This window comes from Plectrocnemia conspersa, unplaced genomic scaffold, assembly GCF_051122295.1.
Source record: "Plectrocnemia conspersa isolate PC_06_02 unplaced genomic scaffold, ASM5112229v1 ptg000011l, whole genome shotgun sequence".
NCBI lineage: Eukaryota > Metazoa > Arthropoda > Insecta > Trichoptera > Polycentropodidae > Plectrocnemia > Plectrocnemia conspersa.
The window spans coordinates 8035809-8046749 of NW_028277175.1; positions in this window are offsets into that span (position 1 = coordinate 8035809).

Below are 10941 nucleotides of genomic sequence, written 5' to 3' on the forward strand. Positions count from 1 at the left end.
ACTAGTCGCCTTTATTCGATCATTTGATAACCGGAGATGAAAAATGGGTGTTGTACAACAAAAATAATCGTAGAAGATAGTGGCAAAATGAACCTCACTGTAAAAAAGTTTTTCATGTGTATGGTGGGATTGCAAAGGGATTGTGCATTACGAAATTTTTAAACCTGGCCAAACAATAACAGCAAGCTTATATTATGATCAGCTGGATTTACTCATTTTTTCACTTCTTCGTGATGCACGAGGAAGTAAAAAAGAAAAGTTTTACAACACAATATAATCAAGAAACTTAACTGAAGATTATATCTCATCTACCTTATTCTTAAGAAATAAACCTTGTCCCTTCTAACTACCATTGATTCCGATCGATACAGCACTTCCTAGATATAAACAAATTCAAAATGCAAAAGATGTGAAAAAGGGGCAATTGGAATATCAAACCCTACAACAGTTAATGCTAATGAAGTTAAAAAAAATCAACAGATGCGAGAAGGTTACATCTTTAGAATAAAATCACAATAATAAAAATACAAATAAACATTTAAATTGATTTTTCGCTTCATTAAGAAAACTTATTTCAGGATAATATAAAAAATATAATTTTTATAATTGACAAGAAAAGCATATATGGTATATAAAAAATATAGCCAACTCAAATACATATGAAATTTAATTGGAACCATATACTAAATGGTACATATATAAAGTCCTTTGTAGGCTGCCTCGTAGGATTGGTATACAGCTACAAAGTTAATTAAAACATTTTTAATGTTTACCCGTGCATTTTTATTAAAAATGTTTCTCTAAAATTCTAAAACAATACACTTATTCTGTATGTTGTATATAATATATATGTATTTATTTAATTATAACATGAATAACATATTATAAATATTACCTATACAAAAGATAGATGATTGTTTCAATAGTAAAACGATTTTTTTATACTTGCATTAGTATTTATGTATTTTTATAGGTATTGGTGCGTTTCTGACTAACGTTGCATGCACGTGATTTGCATTATTTTCCTGCATAAATTAAAAAAGGGGAAGAACGTCGGTTAGGCTGGATATCGATTTAATCATTTCTGACGAATGTTGACATGAACTGTTCGTGAACGAAAAAAACTGATACAAATTATGTAGAAAAAATATTATATTCGCGTACGCACATTTTTTTTTATTATATGTTTCGAATTGTTCGGTTATTTCAGTGGTCTAACAATTTGACAGTTCAAAATTTATGGGGTTAATCTAAAATACGATCAGAAGGGGTCCTGTCATGAAATAACCCTATTTTTCGTTGAGTCATTATACAATAGTTAAGGTCATAGAACCCTTTATTAATAATTAATATATTATTATTAAGAAACATATGAATCGATTTTTTAAATTTATTCCTAATAAAAAATTATTTAAGTATTATTTTATTACCGCATTAAAAGTAAAATGTGTATGAATAATATTTTGTATGTTGATCACCCCCAGAAAACTTTCACTCACGCACGAAAATTTTCAATTTCTACCATGCAATTAAGCTTCAATCTATTATTATGTGCGTTTGATAAAAATAAATAAGGGTGCATGATTAAGAATAGGAAATGATTGCTTTAAAACTATTTTTATGATACATTGATGCCAATAAAATAGTTTAAAAAAATGTAATATAAATATTTAGTACTATATTTTTAATGAATAAATATATATATTTACTTTATAAATATAAGTTAAGTTTATTATTATTAAACTGTTCAACTGATGATGGTGGTAGTTATTAAATAAAAAATAACGTTATTATTAAATGAATTTGTTAATATAACATTAATATTTAATATATTATATCTTATTTGGGTAAAAAAATCCAATACATACAATATTGTATGATATTTATAATAAGCTTCAATATATAGATGTTCTTAATTGTATTTTTTATGACTATGATTATGACCTGTATTTATTGGGTCAGTAATTTAATTTAAATGTTTATTTTTATATGTAATGTTCTATTTTTAAATTTAACGGTAGGTTTATTTTGACTTAATGGTGATATTTTTAGCAGAGACATTTTATATAGCTTCATTAAAATTGCCTATTATATATGTGTATACTAAAACAACGAATAATTTTACACGTTTTATTATAATCCAATATTGTTACGATAAACCAGTGGTATAGTCAGTGATATACTTGTAAGACCTGAGATTTAAACCCTAGTGGTTTTTTTTAATTTCCACGTATCTGAATATTAAAGTAGTTAGATCAGCTTTGAAAATAAGACCAACAATTGAAGAAGTAAGATCAGCTATGAAAAGTTTAAAAAATCACATAGTACAAAGAGTAGACAAAATTACTAAAAAGCTGCTGAAGTATGGAGATGATGCTTTTGTTACAATAATACATAAAGTAATATGTAACGCCTAGAAGAACGAAATAATACCTGAAGACTAGAAGACGGCTATAATTGTCCCTATATGAAAAATAGGTATAAACTAGATTTTAAAAACTATAGTAGGATCTCATTATTAAACACCACATACAAACACTCAAACAATACTTATAGAAGGTTAGAAAAATACACATTTAAGAAATATTCAACGAAAGTAAATTAGTAGCAGAAAATTTAGGTATTCGATCTGAAAATTCAGATATAATACCTAAGAAAGAAGCAAAGAAATAACGAAAAATCAACAACAGCACCAGCTGAATTATATAAATTTAATGTTTTAATAGATTTTAGTCAATAATTTGACAACTGGATTTAATGAATAAAAATAAATAAATAATACATTCGATTTAATGTGGTTATTTCTAAAAAAAATCTCGAATCTATAGCGAAAATATTTTTTTTTAAATATGTCATTTCAGTAAACTTATATCGGAACCACCAGTATATTTTTACCAGTGAAAATATAATATACTAGTAAAATTACACGATGGAAACTTTTCTGTATGTAGTAATATATATATAAATATTATATTTACATACTTATCATTATTTATTTATATCCGATGTATAAATGTTACAGTGAATGTGTATTTTTTTGTAAAGTTATATTTTCACTAGTAAAGTCTAAATACATTTTCACTGGTAGATACATATTTATACTAGCGAAAATGTAATTTAACTGATAGGCGCTATTATGCGGCTCTAAAATGGCTATGAAGCTCAATTTGACAGTTGCGAAACGTCCATTTTCTGTTCAAACCCAAACCTAAGTTCTAAAATTAATTATAGTTTTGGAACTTTTATTAGATCAAGTCCAAAATAAAAACTAAGCCAACTCTTCTTTCAGGGGAAAATAAGTACAGACAGAAATCGCATCTCACATATTTCTCCATTTTTTAAAAATATGATAGCAATCCTTACTGATATTACTATGGAATTTTAATATAAGAGGGGTGATTAAAGTATATTTAAACCAAATTTTGGTCAATAGGAGAGCGCAAAAACGAATATCACTTCTCAGAAGGCAAAAATTCACGTCAAAAGCAATAAAATTGTGTCGGCACCGTTGAAGTGGGAATGCTCGGTAACGAGCGTTCCCACTGCACGGCGACGGGTCGGAAAGGGGGAAGGATTTTAACGGACAAAGCCAAAACCGATCACCGTGGAAGAAGAAAAGTAGAAGAATGTTATTATATAATTATAATTCTGATCGATCATCACAGTTAAGGTTTCCCTAGATTTTCCTAATCTCATGGATGAATATCGTGATAAATATGAATGATGTATGTATATTGATTATAAGCTGTAAAATAATTTATAATTAATAAAATAGATATCACTGATTTACAAATTGTCTCACTACTCACTTTGTAGTTTTACAATAAAATATAATAAAAAATATATAAATGTAATGAAAATAATATTGAAAAAAACCTGTGATAGTCATATCTATACTGAACATTCGGAAAAAAATTGACCGTTACGACACAGTTACTGACCATATATAAATAAAATAAAAAATATGATATATACGAACGTCCACTTAATTTTATACACTTTAATTTTGTAAGTCGTTGTTTATACTATTTTAATATTATATTATTCATTGTACATAAAAAGCAATATATAATCAATAATATTTTATTTAAAATTTATTAAAATAGATCTAAGCAAAAATATATATACAATAGCTAAAATGAAAAATGCCGCTGACCTAACTTTTTAACTGCACTTTTGTAAACTATGGATACTGGTGTCCCAAAAATAAATGTTTAATACTATTAGTTGCATTAAGGTGATGTTATGAGAATATTTTTTATCATAACCTCAATGGTAATGATAAAACTTATTCTTATGATATCATCTAATAGTATTAAACATTTATTTTTGGGAGACTACTAGTTCATAGTCTACAAAAGTGCAATTAAAAATTCAGTGATATGATAAAATGTACGCGTTTTACAAAACATAGCGTCATTTATCAATATAAATTTCTTAGTAGAATTTTGGTTATAATAATAACATTAAAGTTTAGAGCGCAAAAAAGCTTTATATTAAATATTATCAGTAAAATAAATAAAAAAATTATGTAGTAAATATTTAATTATATTTATGCAAAATTATTTTTGCATAAATAATTTAATGTTACAATTTTAATTCAAACATTGTTTTTTTTTATTATTATTATTGTTTCTTATATTGTATTAATTACTTTTAATAATCACTCAGGGTTCGCGGAAAATCGTTTTTCATGCCATTGCCGAAAAGCTCGATACGTACGCCCGCCGAGCCGGTTATACGTGCACTGAAAGCTCCGACAAGTATAAGAATATAGGGTCCGATCAAAATAGTCAATAAATTTACTGGTATTTACTGTTGGCTAGGGGCTTGCCGAGTCATGCCATGGTGCATACAGTCAGGTAGTGAATACAATTTATGAGCTTAATTGCCTTTAAATGGCTCGAAGAAACGGAACAGGGAAACAACGCCTGGTTCAAATAGGTTAATAATATGTATCATATTTTGTTATTTTTAGAAGTACAAAACTAGCGACATTGTATTTTATTCCTTTCTGCAAAAAACATCTACAGGCTAATAATATTATTTAGTAATTTTCATTACAAATCAAACATACATTTCTCAGCTAGAATACACCATTCAAAATACAGACTTTTATACGGTGTATTCTAAATATTGAATAAATATGTATTTTTTCGCAAAATTTGTAAGCATGCATCAACATTTAAGTTCGACTTATTTTTTCGGTCATTTTTATTACTAAATAAAATACTGTTAATAGCGATATTAGCGGTATTATTTTTAAAATAGCGGTATTATTGAAATTCCTAATCATGGGCATATTTAAGTGTGACACTATGTCCATAGTAAATGCAAAAGCACAAATTTAGTCAATATTAGTTAATTCAGAAAATTACATAATAAGTTCCATTTCGTAAAATAAACCAATATCATATTTTAAGTTTCATACTTTTCCTTAGCTAAGTCATAATGTATCACATACTGAAGAAAATTAACAAATAGTCCATATTTTCGGTCCATTAATCGTATTAAATTTATGAGTTTAATTTTACAATATGTGACGTGTTCAAATTTAACACAATATTTGTGTACTCACGCCAAAAGTATTGTTTAATTTATGAGCAGTTTGCCTATCATAGATATGCTAAAAATATGCTCATAATTGCATCTTTACCACTATTAATTTAATAGTTGATTTAAAAAAAAAACGAAATTATCACCACTGAAATGCAGAATTAAAACAGGAATTAAAATAGAAAAAAAATGATTATTTTCATAGAATTTTAAATATTTTTATTTTACCGTTTTACATACAATGTAATACGTATTTATGATAATTTCATTAACATAACATTGTAAATTATATATTAATTGTTCAGTGGCAATGTAGTTATTTGATAATTGAACAGAAATTCAATTAGATATGTATTATAGTGATATTATAAATAAAAAACTTTAATTAAGTATAATTTTTTGGGAGTCAAATTAATTTATCTACGCCTGTCAAAAGAAAATTTGTATTAAGCAGTTGCTCACGCTATGGAAGCCACACAAAATACGAACACCCCCAAGAAATGAGAATAACAAAGCAGATTACTTACATATAGGTACTAGTAACAAAAAATTGCAGAGATGTGAAATTGAAGCAAAATGTGAAAACTAACAAGAGAATCGAGCATTAAAACCAAACTAAATAAAGAAACAAAAGAGTTAAAACAACTCCTTAGTGACATAAAAAATCAATCAATACAAGACGATATACAAAATAACAAATTATTCTCTCTGGAAAGAATAAAAAAATTAACAACCACAAATGCACCACCTATTCGACAAGAAAATGGATGAAAAACAATAAAGTGAAAGCTATCGCATTCTCTGAGCACACAACAAAAATGTAAGTCAAAATTCAAGAAAATATTCGAGAAACATCCTAATAAATTAATTATGGAGAGATCGACTGGAAGATTAAGAAGAAAAATTAACAATGTCACCTGTTATGTCACGATAGTTTTAATTTAATCTAATTTAAATAAATAAAAAAATATCAATCATTTTGCTTCAATGTATTATATGCTATTTTAATTACATAATATTTTCTTAAAACTACATATTTGCAATGAGCTGCTGTGAATTTCCGCCAATTCTGAATTTGTATCTAAATTAAAGCAGCGCATTTTATAGACAGTCAATTTGTCAACTTATATAATAGGAAAATGCAGTCACGAAAGCCACGAACGGTGACAATATTGATTTATGCACGACATGTCATAAGCTCTTCGTCTAAATAAAAATGATACCATTAATAATAATAACATGCATATATATTATATATGCACTCGTTTTATAATGCAGCTCACAAATATAAGTTCTTAAGATATTATAGCTTTCAAATAATATTTTCTGATGGGAAAACTTAGTTTGGTCCAACGTGTAAAAATGATCTTTCTCTTTTCTTATTTATTTACATATGCGATTAAATTTTATATCACTTAACAAATTATTGTTTGCTTTATTTTCTTATGATAATCATTTGTATAGCTAAATATATTAGCTTAGAGTGAATGTATATTTTTTTTAATAACACTAATGTAGACTATTTATTGAACTCTAACGTAAGTACATAGTATATATCCAATGTAAATATAATAAGACCTAATACATTCATATCTAATTCTTGCACGATTTTTTGTCTTTGTTTATTTAATGTACGATTATTTTATATTGTCCAATGTAACTTGTATTTATTAATATTTTAAGCGTTATCTTAATCAAGTTATTTTTTACATACAAATACTTTTTATTTAAAAAATCTCGAGGTCCGATGTTAGCTAGTTCAGTGACCTTTTTCTTGACCCTTGGTTATAGTTTTTTATTGGAATTATGAAAGCCTTGCGTGTTACCGCAACGGCCTTAGAATACATGGTGTGTGTGTTTATACACACTTATGGTTAATGTTCGGATACAGCTTTTCTTTTATTCATGTGCTGATTTGGTTAAAAAACACGTAAATTACCAGATTGAATTAAGTAGTCATTCTTTCCAATGTTTAATATTATTTTTTGCCACCTGTGTATATACTACTAAATTTCTTAGTTATTACATATTAAAATAGTATTAATATTTTTTAAATTTCTGAAATAATTCTATATTAATATGTGTATGTCTTACTATCATAAAATAAAATTAAAATATCTATTGTTTAATAAGCTCTATTTATCCTTATGCGATACAAGTAATTGATAAATGTGCCGTCTATTTTATTATTATTTTTAAACTCTACAGATTTTCATTTTGATTATTGAAAGGTCAGGGGACTATTAGAGACGAGTTAAAATTTTTAATCTGAATTTGTTTAATTTTGCAACTGTAATTAATAAATATTATTATAATGAGATCTCTGAGTAATATTACTCTAAACCTGTTTAATTTTCTATGAATGGTTTAAATTTTCCTACGCTATGATTTTGCTGTATTAATCTCGCCTAGACTAATGATTCTCCCATAAGACTGTCACCATGATTTTTTCAGAGCTTTTTAGATATATAATCATTGTACTGATCTAATAAAGTTATTGAAAATAATCTATTTCTCATCGCAGGTAATGCTTTTCTTTATAAATGATTTCCTTATGTTTCAAAGAACTAACAAACAACAGACTTTTAAACGTTGTTGTTTGTTATTGTTTTTTGTTGAGTTGGTGATTTCACATTTCCTATGGCATCAAATAAGATATTGATTACAGGATTAACTTCAAAGGCTGCTGTGAGTGCCTTTTGGATTAATTTCAACAGTGTTTCTCAATATTTTTCATCAATAGCAGACAGAGCTTTTATCAGTAAGAAATTTCTCAACCAATGTCTTACAGTTCTTTGACTAATAGTACCTCCGTTAAATTGCAAATTTATATTTTTCGTGACTTTTTTTCCTTAAAACTAACCTTAATTGCTTTCCTTTTTATTTTTATATATTATCTATCTGTAGTAATTTTCTTTTAATATAAAATATATTTTTATTTAACTTGTATAACTATATTACTTAACTAAAACCACAGCATATAAAAGGAATGCGATATGTGACTTGCAATGGCATTATTGCAACAAGCTATGCGCGACAGCAATACTCAAACGGAGGCATTCGGAGTAATAAAGATTCTTTTATTATGAGCTCGTTTTCTTCTCATAAACAAGAAGGTATATTATTTTTGTAAAGGAGTTTATAAAGAGAAGGAGTATGCTATAAGCAGTGCATAGTTGGCATAACAAGCTTTTCAACGCTTTCCATTGTATTTGACGGAACCGCCTGCATTGTATTTGATGGCGTCTTAAAAAGCACAACAAGTCTATAAAAGCATCGTTTGGCATTAACATATGAAATCAATAGAAACCAATATTCTAGAAAATTTAATTTACACTGTGAACATTGATGTTTATGTAGTGCTTATTCATAGCCAATGTCTTTCATTAAACGTCAAATCGAAACGAGGAAGAAAGATAATTTTAATCTTTTAGCTAAGAAAGCTGTTCTAACATCTTTTGATGTGGTGTAAAAATTGAATGGTAAAACCATTTTGCAATAAAAAAATATTGATCTTATTCGGATAAGTTACTTAATACTAATAATAAAAAAATCCCTTTTTGCTTTTTACATTGCACTACATTATTTTTATATTCAGCTTTTCTTCATCCATTGATATTTTTTAGGTGAAGTATCTTAAAGCAATGAAAAAGAGAATGCGATTGCAATTAACCAAAAATATAATCCTGAAAGTCAATGTATTAAAACGTATTAATTATATGTATCAAAATTGTGTGGAACACAAGATATGTGTCGTTATACAAAGTACTGTTGTATATAACATCGTATCATATTTGTGCAAGACATATTAGTCACAAAAGCTTATCTCAATCCAGACTGAAATTAAGATAAGAACACAAACCATAACAAACAGAAGCAAAACGATCGTTTCTTCTCATTTTACAACTGGTAAATTGAATGCATACTGTTTATTAAACGTGACTAATGGGAAATATAAGATAAGCAAATTCTTAAAGTAAAGACCTTAAAATTAATGATGAATATAGTATGACATGATTTTTGTGTAATGACATGCATGTATTTTTTGGCGACATGGGAATAAAGTTATAAGTTCGTTTCGTAAAATTTGATTGATTAATTATCCATACAAAAAATAATATGTAATATTTTCTTGCAATATTTTGTTAAGTCATAGTGTTATTTATTACAAATTTCCTAATATACATTTATTTATCAAAAATTAATTAATTGTATATTATATAAGACTTTGTATGGGGAACACTGGCAGATTTTTTGTTTCACGCCGCATATCAGTTAAAAGTGGGAGACAAGGACGATTTTATTTTTGTATTTTATTTATTGTGCGATGTTGGGATTTCGTTCATCATAAAACTACTTAACCAGTTCAACATAGTCTAATGAAAACATAGGTACATATCTTATATATATACTTGTTCTAAGCCGTCGCTTCATATATTTTAAAATGAAACATTTTCCGTATTTCAATTTTCTACTCTGTAAATCGTATCGATTTGTATGAACGGTGTATATAATAATACACGCAAACAAAGGAAATATATTTAATTATAATAATAAAAATAAAAATTGAATTTGCTCGATTGATTTCAGAGCCACCGGTAATGCATTCTATTGTTTCGACCAATGAAAAATAAGCATTCAAATATTATATAAAACAAGATGGCTGACATCGACGTGACAACCGTTTCAATAATTTTGTTACGCGAAAAAAATGTGTGCTGTTCGATTTGACTGAATATAAATAAACGGATTTCAAATTAACTAGGTATGTTATAACTATGAAAATGAAATATATACATAATGTGAGTGTAAGGATTATAAGAATACATTAATTAAACTAGATAAACAATCATAAAACAATCTTCGTAATGAAATCTTCAAATTTTGAATTCCCGTCGGCGCGGCAGGCTTCGAGGCCAAAAAGTGAGTTTTTCCTTTTACAATACATAAAAATTATCATTGTTTCTGATTTAATGCACATATTAAATTTGACTTAATAAAAAAATAATATCGTATTAAAAAAGTCTTCTTAAAAAATATTATATCACAATAAAGCAAAATAGAGTTTTCTAAATTGACCTAATTCACTGTTGAGCTTATGGCCTATTTTGCATCAATGCATAATACGTTTTATACATTATGCATAGCGACTTATAAAATATGTAGTATATAATATATATTACTCCTGTAGTTCCTAGAAATATATAAAACTCCAGTTTTGCATAAGGAACGTATTGCTATATTATAATATACATTACATTATCGAAGCGAAAAGATCTCAAAAACATGTATTATAGTACATAGTTTCAATACATTGAGACATTTGCAATTAAATTTAATATAATTATTACCAAAATTAAAAATATATGTAGATATGTTAAAATA